We start from the raw sequence: 15844 nt of genomic DNA on the forward strand, positions 1-15844 counted from the left end.
CAAGGCCTTATTTTTGGATCAGAATTATTTAACAATGCAAATCTAACTAGGTTTTTTAAGGTGTTTATAATCTAAGGTCAAGTAAACCAAGATATGATAGCACTTGGGGCCCTAGTTATGTCCCTCAGTGTTACGTTCTAATGACTTGTTGTCATTAAAGCAATTAACTGTCATTTAAACGATTAAATTAGTTTTCTTACTGGCGTTAACGATTGCACATAGAGTCCAAACGCTCTCTCTTATAGAATTGGTCAAAATAAAATCATTTCCAGATGGATTAGAAATTAGAACAACGAATCAAATTAAGATTTCAGCTATAAATAAGACTCGACCTGTTTTTAATTTTGCATAAATATGAAGATGTAAACCTTTTTGTGGTTTGAAATATTCTGTTTTATATTGAGAGGACCAGTGCTTTAAGAGGCAGTGAATCTCGTTTACTCATTACATTTAAAAAGCCTTGTAGGGCAGCAACTAGACCCAACATAAGCAGATGAATAAAGATAACTTTAGAGGATAGTGGTGTCTACACTTCTATTTTTACTGCTCACAGCACTCGACATGCCTCAACATCGTCTGCGTTTTGTAAAGGTGTTTCAATTGATATGATAGGAAAAACGGCAAATTGGTGAGAACGCTCTAAATTTGTACAGCAGGTGCAGGCTTTTTTGTTAATGCCACATTTGCGACATAGAATTTTTCAGAATGTTTGTTTTCTCGGACAGCCATTTATTTTGTATTTGTACTCGAGGCTTTCATAAACTTCATAAGGTTTGGATTTTCTTATATAGCCGAATAAAATCGTTTTATAACAAATTTGCTGAGTTGCCTTTGAAAGTCTACGTATTTTGATTTCATAGAATTCGATGATCAAACGAACCTACCTGGTAAGTGAAGTTCGATTGTAATTATATGTTACACCTCTTCGTAGAAATCACCCATTCCTGCCCAATGTACTGTTCTGAACAGTACTAAAATGCCCTTTGGCAAATTTATTATAAACGGGCTTTAAAATAGAATGAGGTTAAGACCATAGATGGCGAATATACCGTGCATGGTAAGTTATTCTACAGTTTTTTGGCTCTGCTTTAAAGCTGTGATGCGACCTAGCGACTAGAAGGGGGACTACGTATTTTGATTTCTTCACTTACCAGGTAAGTTCGTTTGATCATCGAATTATCATTGTAGACTTTATCTAATCGTATGTATAATTCTATTTTTTTTTCTTTTTTATACTTAGACATGCTGTAAACATACTAAGTATTATAATTTAGTCAAACAAAAATCTATCTATCTATCTTGTTTGGACAATTTTACACACGAATTAAAACACCTTACATCTGCTCTTCTCTCTAATAATTTCCACAATAGAGACATTAAACTCAGAACGTATGTTTCCAATACCGATCGATCGCGTTGCAAAAACCCGCGGATCGAACGGGTGATATTTTCATTTCGTCCGAGCTAGCCCTTAGCAAAGGGTACTCTTTTTTTTGCTCGAAATTGATTTGCTCGCAGTATTGAAGCGCACTCGAGGCTAATGGCTTTTTATCCGTGGATAATCCTCGCAAAACAAAATGTAATTTCGCCGCGTTAACGTCGGTCGATAAATTTCAAAGGGTAAATGTGTGTTTCGCCGTTTTCCGACCACACTCTGTTCGTTAAGAAACCAGAGTAATGGAACGCTCTCGATTCAAACGAAAGCTCGGACGATTTAAGCCTGGAAAATAGATATTTCAAACGATCAATCCTCTAGTCTGTTTGGCTGAAAAATTGCACCAGCAATATATTCTCTCGCAATTGGTTTTAGAGGAGGGAGGAACCACCACCCGAAATTTGGATAAATGTTTCCCCGTGGGGAGATATTTCCTTATATTACCTTGTATTACCTAGATATTCCCCAGCATTTCCCTATAATTTACCTATATCCTCGTAATACTAAAATATTTCCCTGTACATCCTGTATTTTCTCGTATTACCGAAATATTTCCCAGTATTTCCCTATATTTCCTTAAATTTCATAGAATTTCCCTATATTGCCAAAAGAATTCAGGTATTTTCTATCGTAAAAAATAATTTTTGCCTGGCTTTTCTTTATGAAGAAAATGACTCATACGAAATGTTATATCAGTTTTTTTAAAAAAACTGTATTAACTAGTGTTTTTATCAACAATATCTAAATGACAAAAAATTAAATCCAAACATAAACGAAGTATTCCATTTGAATGAATCGCGTTACAATAATACAAGTTATATGAAATAAAAAATAATTGCAATTAGGGTATTTGCATATTCAATCCTTGCTTGGGTTTACCTTGTATTTATCTCAATAATAAATAAATGAAAGAAAAAATTAAGTCAAACATAAACTACGTGTTCTATCTGAATGAATAAAGTTACAATAGAAGATATATGAAAATAAAATAAATGAAATTAGGGTACTTGCACATTTAATCCTCACTTGTTTTTACCTAGCATGTCTCTGAATAATATCTGAAATTAATTCAAACATAAACTAAGTATACCATTTGAAGAAATGATGTAATAATAATACAAGAAATACGAAATACAAAATAATTCAAATTTGTTTTTCGTAGTATTTCTCTCAATAATATATAAATGACTTACAAAAAAATAATTTCAACATAAACTAAGTATGCCATTTCAATACATGATGTTACAATAATACAATTAACTCACTTCTAAAAAGGAAATCTATTTAGTTAATCAGTAATACAGATTGATTTTTTATAACCTTTAACCAATGATTTAAAATTATTTTAATCTTCATTTATAGTACCAAAATCCTTCATTTTAAGTAACACCCAGTTCATTTTAAAAAATTCTATGTTTAAATTGTTCGAAGACAAAATCAAAAAACTTATGTTTGATCCACCCCTTCCCAAAGAGCTAAGCCCGATAGGGTAAAAATCTAAATTGAGTGGAGAGCCCATTGGTGAATTTGTTAATACTATTGTTTTCGAAATACTAACAGTTGCAAACTGACATTTTTCAATTGTGAAATCGATGGTCGATACATAATACATTTGGTAAATGAATCATATTGATTCCAAGGATTTTCAGAACTGATCATTATTTATTTGGAAAAGTATATATTACAAAACAACATTCTTAGCATTTAAGTGAGGCTTGTCCATGACTTTCTCGCATAAATTTGCACAAAATGTAGGACCTCCAAACTAAAATAAACATCAATAAACAGAAAATAATCATCAACATTAGTAAATACTATCCACTCTAAAATTCAGTAACATGACTATTATCTTATACCCAGCCAAATTACACTAATCGATGCCAATAGAAACCCTCTCCTCTATATGCACAATAAAAGACGCAGATATATACATAACAAAGTCTTTAATTGAAAGAATGGAAGAGTCAAATCAACTCTCGTATTTCGTATCTGTTCACTTGTGCGATGAATTTTTTTATTTTTATTTTAAGGATGTGCATCCGATCAGTAGTAATTATTTCCTGTATTTCATTATTATGTATTATGTAGAACAAAGTTTTTTGTTGGTTTATGTCTTATAGGTTTACGACTTTGCGGTTCTTTAATTTTTCCTGCTATTTATTGCCCTATACCTCAAAAGAATTTGTTAAATTCGTTTGCTATTGTCTTTTTATCGGTGATTTCTGGATTTACATTATTTACTTGGATACTGGGGATATTTGTATTCGGTTTGCTACTTATAGATTTAACAACTTTCCAGAGGTTTTTTGGGCACATCTCATTGCTTAATACTTGTTCTTTATAATAATTAGCTTTGGCGTTTTTTATTGATTTATTAAGAATGCTTCGATAATTTATGAATCTATTTTTTAGCTCAATATTCATAGGTCGTGCCTTCATTTTTTTATATACGTCATTTTTTTTCCTTTACTGATTTAATTAAACCTTTTATTATCCATGGTTTTCTTTTTTTTACTTTGTTTTTAAATACAGTACAATAAGAAGAATTTGTGTAAAATAATTTGTTTTCTCCTCTATATCGGCACAGGTTCCAGTTTGTTTATATCAGTTTTTTTAATTTTTATAATTTTATTAGTTGGTATTATACTACCTAGTTCACAGTGTACATGTACTGTTATCCCATATTGGTCTGTGATGGAAGTTTGCAGAATTGCCGAGAAACAGAGAGTTATGATTTTCGTTAAATGGACTGCTATTAATAAATATGTAGTCTAAACATGTTCCAGATCGTGGTCTTGTTACTTTGTTGATAGCAGAAATAAAGTTAAACTCTGATAAAATATTAGAGTAATTTGTAGCCAATTCGTCCGTTTTCTCTAATAAATCAATGTTAAGATCCCCAACGACGAAATGGCATTGACTTTCGGTTTTTATTCCTTAATATGACTCTAAGTTCTCAATAAAATAATTTAAATTTGAGTGTGTACTGTTATTTGTATTACTCTGGATTGTCCAATCTTGATTATCTTCTGACCACAGCTAAGACTCTGTTTTATATATATTATCGTGCCGTCGTTTCTGTTAATATCGCCCTCACTATAAACAGCGCAATAATTATCCAAAGAAAAGAGCGACAACTCATGAATTTTAATTTTTTGCCCCATTTGTCTCGAATTTCCCCACAAAACAAGAAAATCCCGGGAATTATTTCTAACCTCAATTCGGAAAAGCAGATTCTCAAATTATTTAGCGTAACGTCAAGTCTAAGAAAAATATTGTAAAAGCGACGCTTTAATTTTCTTGGTAGCAATTAGTGAATTAGTAGAATCGTGCAAGTGTCATTATTATTCAATGTATATATAAACGAAGTGAAATTTAGACATGGAAGACGAAGATGTCGACTACTCTAATGATATGGAATAGATTGTGTTTAATAAATATAAAATTTTAAAATTTCAAGCGCTTTTCTGGCGAAGATTGCGGTAGTCTCGTGCCTCGTCGCTCGCAAAAAGATTAACCTAGATGTTGAAAAGATTTTCATTATCGAGGACTTAACGAGAAATTGCAAAACATCAAGGGAATCCCGCCGTTTTGTCCCTTGAAGGAAATCCGATTAAAACAGGGACGCTCGTGTTTTTCGCTTTTAATTGTTGCGCTTATTTTCCAGATCATCTAACTGCTATGGGACTATCGAAATTGTGCAGACTAGTAACGGAGTTCTACCACTACAGATTAGGCTAATTTGCATTAAAGTTGGTTTAAAGGTGATGTGGTTGGAGTATTTATTTTTTCAAATATTTGCAACGTTCTATCACTTCCGGTTCAACCGGAAGTTGCTGTCAATTTGCTTTTACATTATTACATTTTGAGATTTTGTATGATATTTATGAAATTATAAGTTATGAGAAAATTTTCTGTGTTCCGATATAATTAAAACAATATTAAGTGATTTTTTTTAAGTGGGAAAGAGCATTGTCACTGTCATTGTTAAATTAATATATATAAATTTTCTGAATTCATACATGTAATATTTTTGATTATTTTTTGCAAACTTTAGTTGATAAATCGATTACAGTAGTTACAACGTAAATATTTAACTGAAAATGTATCTAAGTCACACTGAAAATACAGTATGGAATCCAAGTTGATCTCAACATTTATACTTTACCTGTTTTTCATGTACACCAATGAATTTTTTTATTGTTGTTCGAGATTGGAAATGTCAATCTCGCTCTCAGAAGCGTGGCCAGAATTTAGGCCAAATTAATCTATTACTGACCAAAACTTAGCGAATAATTTTATCTATTGCAATTAAAGTTGAGGGAATATTTTTTCAAAAAAAACAATCGTTATTAACAATTTGTCTTTTTAGTAGTAGGATTTCCAAATTCGTCGCTTAAAGTCATCTTTTCATCATTCACTAAAAAGAAAATTGATTTTCAATGGTAGAAGAATTGGTTAGGTAGAAGAATTTTAGTTTTATCCGATAAAATTTCATATCCGCTTTCGTGATTGTGATCGGGATGAAATTATTTGCCTTAGTCGTAAGGCTGTTTCATGTTATTTGAACCTGGTTGATATTTTTCCTCCCGTCTCTTCAATGTATTCTGGTAAACTCCTGGTAGCTTAAACAGAATTTTGTATTTGACAGTCTAGAGATTTAATTTTAGTTTTAGATCTGGTTTTGACGTTATATCTATTAAGAACTTTTGGTATATGGTCAGTAATATTTTGAATGTAGTAAAGGACAAAAGTAGCAAGTGTGGGTTTACTTTCGGACTTTGGAAGATTGAGGTAAATTGTATTTTATAATGGAACTATAATGGAGATTTATAATATCTCTAATGTGGAAATTATTAGAGAGAAGAGCAGATGTAAGGCATTTTAATTTTGGTTTCAGTGACTCGGATTGAGATAGTTTTGCGCATTGATAACTGATTTTTGGGCCAGATGGTGATGTGACAATGCAATAATGCTTAATGTGAAAACTATTAGAGAGGCGAGCAGATGTAAGAAATTTTAATTCTGGATTCAGTGACTCGGAATGAGATTGATAACCGACTTTTTGGGCTAGATGGTGATGTGGCAATGAAATATCTCTAATGAGAAAACTATAAGAGAGAAGAGCAAATGTAAGTAATATCTCTAATGCTTAATATCTCTTATGCGAAAACTATTAGAGAGAAGAGCAGATGTAAGACATTTTAATTCTGGGTTCAGCGACTCGGGTTGAGATAGTTTTACGGATTGATAACCGATTTTGGGGCCAGATGGTGATGTGACAATGCATTAAGGTATCGGTGAGTAGGTGTTCTGTAACCCGACCCAATGTTAGACCTAATTTTCTATTGATAAGAATATCCAAGAATGGGAAATTGTTATAAGTTTCCAATCCAATAGTAAAACGTAGTAAATATTGGAGGGATTCTTGACCAAGAGACCGTAACAAAGGTGTAATCATTATAATTTTGGTTTTTGATGGAAGGCTTTCCCCTCAAAGGCTTCCATAAATATATTTGCGATGACTGATGCTAATTGGTTCTCCATTGTCATGAATGTATTTGTGTTGTTTTGCAAAAATGCACCAAAAACTAGCGGTAATGGTTTGGCTCAATTCGTGTCAAATAAATTCGTGACTCAAATGCCGTTTACCACACTTGTTGCATAATATAATAATATATAATATGAAAGCTACATATTTTGCTAGAGAATTTGTTGAAAAAGGAGCTGTGCTGAGACAGGTCGAAGGGGTATTCGTGGTTTGTAAATCTTAGGGAGTCCGTAGAGGGATGATAAAATTTTTGCATTTTCAAATCGAACCTCATTAGATGATTGATATGGCAGTTTGTTTAGGATAGACATTTGAAATGATTTTCTCTTCTGGAATAATATGTGACGCAAGGACAAAGTTTTGCAAGAACTGATTCTTCCGTGTCAGAAAGTTGGTGCGATGATATATTTACCACAGTGATAGGTAGTTGAGGATTGTTGGATAGTTTCACCAGTGATTCTGGGTAGCATATAAAAGAAGATTTTCATCTTTGTCATGAATCATGTTTGAAAGGATGGAAGATGGAAGAAATTTCAACATGTAGGGACAGACAGGGTCTTATTGGTTTGGTCTATTCCTTTACGGGTTTGATGAATTCTTTTTCGAAGTAAAGCAACATGATGGGATATTTTAAGAAAATTAGGGATAACAACAACTTACCAGTTTCAATCGGTGATCCAATTATCTGCTTTTTCGCTTGATGTACTCTCCATAAAAGCTTGTTATTTTTTCAAAGAAACTTTTCATCAATAATACTGTTGACTTCTTCAGTCGCATTCAAAAACGCCCTCCAACAATATATAAGCAGATACAGAGGAGAATTCGAGGCAGTCTCAGTTATGCTTTGAAGAAGCCAACAGGATGATTGGCGTTAGCAAGCATGTTTTATAAAAAACCGACGCAGGAGGAATCCAGAAGATTTGTAAATAACAACAATTTCATATTTGGGGGTATTACAAAGCCATTTTCACGGACTTGCTCGTTTTAGTAATATGCCTGCCCTAAAACATTGGCACTGTTCAGCTTTTATTACCTATTTAACTGATAAATTCATAAAATGTCATTTAATATGTTTATTTATGAATATGGATGCATGACATGACACGATATGCATGACACACTGGTATCACTCTTTGACTGCTATACGATTCTATCTCGCTGTGCCTATTTCCCCCATATGAAATGCAAAGCCCATCCCACCCACACTGTATTCTCAGTGGACTATAGATTATGGACTTGGTGTCTGCTGGCGCTTGTAGAGAAGGTAATCTGGAAACTAAGTATTTAGGGGTGACTTAATAGGCGGGACAGATGAATTTGCACTTAGGTTGTTTTCCGTGCAAATTACTTGCTCCCCAATATCTTCGAGAAAAAAAAGCTATATATTTCACATTTAAATCCAAATATCCGCCATTCAGCATGTCAGCAGTTCGCGACAATAAAACCATATGAATAAATTAAAAGCAGTCATCTGCCTTGGGTATCGATTTGCCCCGTTAACATTTCCCCTCGAACTGCCAAAGTTCCGGTTTTATTTAAAACCAAACAATCGAGAAAGTCCGCGAGAGGAGTTGTTACGAAAAACGGCCCGAAATGGTAATATGCAATTTAAATGGAAATTCTCGGCTACGGACGACGAAGTTTTTATTCTATTAGAATCGAGGGTACTTAGAGTGGATTGTCAGGATTACGCGAAACGGGGTTGTGCGGGGGGATTATAATAAAGTTGTCGAAATTGAGAGGGGGACTTTGGCTCATTGTCGAACTTATCCGAGAGTCCGGGGAGTTTGCGTATAAATTTTGAAAAAAAGTTCGACAAGGCCGTTAAAGACTTCGAATGCAAAGCGATTGAATTTTGCTTTTGATATTGTAAAGTATGTTCATAGATATAAGAAAGTGACTAACTGATACGAATTGAGGAAAGACCCGGGCAAGCTGGAAGAATGAAATATGGCCCAACAGGTCCGTACTTTGCTTAGAACTTAATTATTTGCGGTTTTGTTAGGAAAGATACTAAACAATATATATTTATTTATGTTTAAATCTAAAATAAAATTACAAATTATTTTTATTACCTACTTAAATTACTTAAAATTATTCACATAATATATCGGTATCACTATCGCTATCATCGCCTGTTCTAATTATTATTTGTTCTATATTTGCAATATGGATATACGATTTGAGGACATTGGAGGGGGAAAAACATTGTTACAACAAATGGCAGATTTCAGTTGGTGCCGAACACGTTCAATGGGATTAAATATACAGTGGTAAGGTGGAAGGAAGCCTTAAAACTGTATGCCCTACATTTTTTGCATAATTAACACAGACGTATTCCTTTTGTAGGTTCAAGCTTTGTAGAAGTATAATCTTCGCGAAAATAAATGTCGTTATTATACATGTAGTTTTGGATTCTTGCTTTTGTGTCACACGAGGAAGGGATTTTAGTCAACTGTCTACTGCGATAACTTGCATTGTCCATTACAATTACGCTATTAGGAACTAGTTTGTTTTTAAACCAACTTTCAAATAAATCAGCGGTGGTGTCTTCATGGTAATCCAGAGAATAATTTTTAATATTTTTCGCACACAGAGAAAGTCCATTTGGAATCCAACCATCTTTAGAGTCAGCATGCAAATTAGTTATTCTTCTACCTCTTTTTGATGGCGCGTTTGTTTTGCACTTATCAGTTGAGTCAAGCCAAACCTTTTCCGCGGTATTATAAGTGTCGAACCAGGTTTCATCCAACTTAATAGTTGGCCTTTGTTATTCTCTGTAAATCCTATTTTTTTCTAGACATTCCAGTCGCGATTTCCGAATTCTAAAAGATTCCATTAAAACTTGCTTTTCCTCAATTTTTTTAAATCTAAAACCCATGTGTTTAATACACTTCAATAAGGTAATTCTGCCACATTTAACACCGGTTTCATCTTTTTCAAGCCTCCTAATTAAGATATTTAATGTAGGTACGCTTTGTTCCTCTTATAAATTTTACGCCGTATTATATCTTGATCACTTTCATCTACACTCGAGAAAATGTCAGCATCGCTTCTTTTTTTTTCTCGCTGAAATGGGATTATTCACAATTTTTCTTTCTTTCGTTTCTTCTAAAGATGCTTGCTTGCTGGCACCACGTTCAATGAGAGTCAAATAAACATTGTTTATAATTTCCTTAGTCTCAATAGAATAGTGTTTTCTACATTTGGGTGGAAGCATCTAATGAGATACACTAGACCCGTATTACACACGAAATAAGAATGATTACTAATAAACTTAAACTAAGTAGGATACCAAACCAAAGAATATTAAACACAGGTAGGTATAAAATTATTTTCTATTACGGACCACAATTTTACCTGAATTTAAATTCCGAAACTTTAGGTAATAATCTTGTTGTATTGTAAGTTAATGACCACCCTTCAAAAGCAAATGGTCACTTTCTTATATCTATGAACAGACCATACCCTAACCAAAAATATATTGGGCAAAAATAAAAAACTTAGAAGAAATTTTTACGCGTTTTACACTACCATACCATAGCAAAACTATACTTCAAGAAATTCGTTAGGAAACGCTAGAATCAAGACGTCATCTCCAAGAAACCTAAAAAAACAAGTTTGAGAAGTAAGATTGATTTAAAAGTATATTTTGTTGTTAAGTTAAGGTATGTTTCCTTAGTTTTAGGTATGTGTATCGTTTAGTTAGTATACATAGCAAATAATTTTTGTATTACTGTTTTTGAAGTTTTATTTTTATAGGTATATAAAACGTAGATTAGGATATTTTTTTGAGTTTCTTATTTAATTTTAACACCGTAAGATAACTCGTTTAACGGTAACAGTTTATGATAATGCCAGTTATCATAGCACTTTAGCTGAAAAGGTATTGCTATATATCCTTGGTCAGCATGACCTTTATTTTGAAAATCGTTCTACGAAAAAACAAGTTGAAGTTTTAAAACCCAATTGTATGATAAATCTTATTTCGTAAATGAGGTCATGAAAAATCGGGTAATATAAGATACTGAGTCCACAGAAATAATATTGACTGACGTAAAAAACAAAGTTAAATATAAACCCAAAAATTTTCTATTTAATAACGTTAATATAAACACAACAACCTTTGCTCGTGTCACTTTTTGAATAAAACACAGTGGCGCCCCGAGAATAAATGTCAGGTCAGAACTGAATTTTTTTAAATGGATTATCCTGTATATTAAGCAGGTTTTTCAAAAATGTATGGTTGTATGCTGTTATCTTAAAAACAGTTTCGAAATTTTACGTTTGTGTAATTTTATTGCGTTTTTTCTTTAAATTTTGTACGTAGCAATTTATGGTTAATTAATTAGATTAGGAGTTTAGCGTTGGAATAACTAAAAACTTGTCTATTTGGTTACTACATGTTGGAAATGAGGATTAGTACATATAGATTAAAACTAAAGTTGAAAATATCCTATCAGATTCTGAAAATGGGCGATAGTGATGAAAGGTTTTAACTATAATAGTAAAAAACGCTGTTTCATGTGTTTCTTGGTGGGGTGATAAAATTACCAAAAAATTACAAAAAAGAGAAAAAGTATGGCCGAAACCAACCAATAGATATAGGAAATGTACCACTTATTATTCAAGGATAAAACTTAAACAATTTTAAAATATTGTTTAATATAGCTCGATAATAAATTTAGTCCATTATAGATCAAATGTTGGTAAACTTTTCTGTTACTTCTAAGATTCTCACGAGATTGTGTAATATTTATTTAGTTTTCAACGATCCTAAAAATGTTTCCTGTTGATGTATCAAAAAGCTAGGCTAAGCTGACATATAGATTTTTATTTCTTTTCTTTCATTTGAATGGCTTTTTATTTTTGTTATTGTTTTGTTTTGTTAATGATTTTTGTTGTTCGTGTGATTTGTCCATTAAGGTTTATAATATTATCCATATAAAATAAACGTGTCTCAAGTCTCAGTATTACGATAAGTGGATTAGCAATAACAAACGAATTTAACAGAAAACGTGCACACTTTTAGACTTTTTGCGGGGTACCAAACTGGTTTACCCCGCGGCTGGTCGTAATTTGCAAGTAGAAAATGACTTCCCGGTAAGCTAATATTGGGAAACTCGCAATTCGCTTAGCGTTGATATTCTGTTATATTGATAGCCGACAATATCGGATTCTCTTGACGAGATTGTACCTAAAAACCATTAACCGTGCATCAAAATTAAACGCGACCGCCGGGCTTGATATAATTTTCCACAACAACGAGAGACGACGACCCGATCGTCATGGATCATTTTTGAAAATTCAAATTTGAAAAAAATTGACTGTCCGATATTTAGAAGATCCCGACCTACAACGGTATACGACAGAATTTGAAGAAACACTTAAGAAGTAGCAATTGGAAGTAAAGTTTTTATCTATTCACTTAATAGAGATATTCCTTGTCGTGATATGTTGTTTTCTTTACAGCAAGGCTTCGGTTCCAGTATTTTATAGTGCCTGGAAGTCAGGAATAAAACGGTTAAAAAAATCGACTTTTCTGGACCACATAAACGCCACACATCCCAACGTATTGAAAACCTAATTTCATTAATTATACTTGTAAGTAGTGTTAATTTATTGTAGTCATTTCCCGTAGACCTTTAAACGTAGAAATAAGGAATTTGCGGAATTTGGCAACATTGTGCAAAGCTAATATTCTGTTCAACAATGCTCTTAAACCGTTGTGAACAAGTTGATAAGGAGCCAATTCACAGTTTCAAATCTTAATCATTTAAATCTTACAGCAATTTAGTTAATTTTTATTTTTATTTTATTTATCTGCCAATTTAGACAAAACGGTAAGTCAGAGACCCGAACTATGTTGTATAATTAAAATTGCTATTAAAGTGGTTCTTCGAAATTCCAATAATATACAGGGTGTAACTTTAAAAAAAATTTTCATTTTCATTTTCATTAAGGTATGGGCTTCTCTTAAACGGGCCACCCTATACATAGCCTATCCATCTCTACCAAAGGAAAATACGATAACCCAATGAAATCGTTAAACTCCCAAACAAGATAAACCGCTTTTACTTCTCATCGTGAAGCAGGGTACTCTCAAATAGTATATTATGGCAAATTGTATGGTTTTTATTTTAAATTTCAGTTGGATAGGTTACTTTTTTGTATTTCGAGGATATCTATACCGCTCGCGAAGTCAAAAAGTAATAGTCATCGTTTCCAAATTGTGCGTCATTTTTTTTTGCTTTGCCGCAACATTTGGCTTAACAAATTATCGTTTCAAAATGTACGTCAACCGCCGAATGGGTTTTCGGTGTTTTTACCTTAGCAGATGTTTTCTGGTTGATTGATTAGTTCCCGATATTGGATTTTTCGGCGAGCACCGTCGATTGTTTTTTGAATTTGACGCGGAATACTTAGGGGATATGATATTTGTTTACAGTGCAATTGCTAAAGTTTGTTAATTATAATTGATTAGGGTAAAAAGCAAGTTCATATTATATTTGTAGAAACCAAATATACAGAAACATATAAAAAAATCGTTACGCTTTGATTTATAAAAAGTATTATAAGATTTGTAAGTTAATGTAAAAATCAATTATAATAATGGATTAGGTATCTTTTTATTAAACATTAATAGGTGCTTTTAAAATGATCTGCGAATGTTAAGGAAATTTGTTTTTTTTTGAGTATTTTTCTGTAATATTCTATCTCTCTCTATTCACTACTGACCCCCATTAGGGAGTATAATATCATGGATGATTTTTCTTATTAATTTACTCTTCTTGACTGATGGCGAGTAGTGTATCAGTACATAAGTGCATCTACAAAGCCTAGCCCATGCTTCTAGCGACCTTCTCATGATGAATTCACCGTATATGTTATGTAGTTGAAGAGATAATATACACCTCTGGCTGATTCCTTGTTCAAGATAAAAATTCCTTTGAAGCTGAATCCAGTATTCTAACTGATCCTGTAGTGTGTAAATGTACAGTTTGAAAGGGGAATAAAATGGGAATTATGAACAAGAGTCTTAAAACACATTTCCTTTTTGCTAGAATAGAGATTTTATAGGCTAAAATAAATCTTCGAACAACATGTATCGCGGTTCCAACTGGGGCAGAAAAAAAAAAGACTTTTATTGTATTAACGATAATGTATTTCTCACCTTTCATTGTAGAATCCTCGCTAGAGGAGAATCAGCAATTGCATAACAAAGTAATAACAAAACATTCCCAAATTTACAAAATATTAATATGGGAAAATATGTTTTTATAACTCAAAAATTGGTTTTGAATTAGATATATTTAACTTATAGTATTTTTGAAACACATTTTTTTCTAAAACTTAATAATGGAGGTGTTAAGTATTCCTGAAAGTCAAACACTTTTATTTAAAACAAGAAAAAGAAATATGTCATTAAGTATAGAAACTACTTATTCCAGTAGAGGACTAAAATTTAAAAACGACTGTATATTGAATACTGTACTCATATCGAGTAAACCTTTGCCATAATTTAGAAATGTCGATGGTAGAAAGGCAGGACCTCGTAACCGACACACTGTGGGCCCATTGCCCAAGCTAGGTTGCATTAGTTCGATTATTTTCTAGTTACTTAAAAACCTTAAATTTTTAATTATTTATTATTATTATACATTGCCGGTAAATAATAATACAATTTTTTTTCAAGTTTCCAGCGTTGCCACATTAGTATTTTTCGAAGTATATTTTAAAAATATTCCAAAACTAAAATAAAAAAAATTGGAAACATTTTGAAATTACTGCGCAGTTTTATTCAAAATGCTTCTGCACTCAGGTGAAATAATTTAACTGTTCTTAAGGAAACAGAAAACATACTAGTTAACAAATTCCAAATATATGAACTATTTACCTAAATTAAATTAACTAATTGAAAATATAACTATTTTATTAAAACAACACAGCAAGCAAGAGATCATACAAAACACAAAGTCTTAAAGGAAAAGAAAAAGCCTTAGAATTGGCTTATAAATAACCTTTTGACAGAGAGAAACCCACTAGATAAATTATAATTTTAGTCATTCTCGCTGTCATGACACTACCCATACACTCACAGTCATATTCTGAGGTCTCCGAAAAATAGTCATTTTTTGTAAGGTATGGAAGCTCTGGGCTTTTAAGTAGAGCCAATATATCAGGTGATAGTAGTTTTTTTGGTCTGACAGTTTTTTGTCGGTAACTGGCTATAAAGGGGTCAGAGGACACTAATAACATTCGCATCAAGACTTTATTCGTGGCAATGCGCGATTTTTTTTTGGGTGTGATGCCCGCGATATCGTCGACAATCTTTGTGACGTGCCTCTTGGGCCTCTTCAGATAGCTGCCCAATAGGCACAACATAATGTTTAATAATGTGGTATGGTACAGCAGTTTGTGGACGGTTATGGGCATATAATACCACGAGTAAAGACTTAAATATTTTAAATATGTCTTCTACAAGGTTTTTCTTACTAGAAACACTCCAGAATTGAAACAACGTTTTTTTCGATATTTCGTACATTTCTAAAAACGAAAAAACAAAAGAAGTCTTGCAATTTTGAGTTTAAACGTGTATATAAAATTAAATCAATATGTATAAAAATAATGCATTATAATTGACTCATTGCGCAAGCAATACATGCGATAAACAACTTTAAGAGCATATTAATTGTTAATATTTTTATCACTCAGAGGTTGACATTTTTAACTGGCATAAGCTTTGCGATTATTTGCAACATTTTTGACTAACAGTTTTTTTTTTTGCCTAATAAAAAATGTATATTTTTGCTTGTCACTCGTTGGCCTTCATTTTTTTTAACTCACAACACAAACAT

The 15844-nt window shown here is 32.4% G+C and overlaps 1 protein-coding gene across 5 annotated transcripts in view; it reads right to left on the minus strand.

Moving 5' to 3' along the window:
- Nucleotides 1–15844, minus strand: part of LOC132701747 (1-phosphatidylinositol 4,5-bisphosphate phosphodiesterase epsilon-1-like) — a 313515-nt gene that overhangs the window by 227132 nt on the left and 70539 nt on the right. The gene's annotated exons all lie outside the window — the stretch shown is intronic.

Source organism: Cylas formicarius, unplaced genomic scaffold, assembly GCF_029955315.1.
Source record: "Cylas formicarius isolate icCylForm1 unplaced genomic scaffold, icCylForm1.1 PGA_scaffold_5__7_contigs__length_24384050, whole genome shotgun sequence".
Classification (NCBI taxonomy): Eukaryota; Metazoa; Arthropoda; class Insecta; order Coleoptera; family Brentidae; genus Cylas; species Cylas formicarius.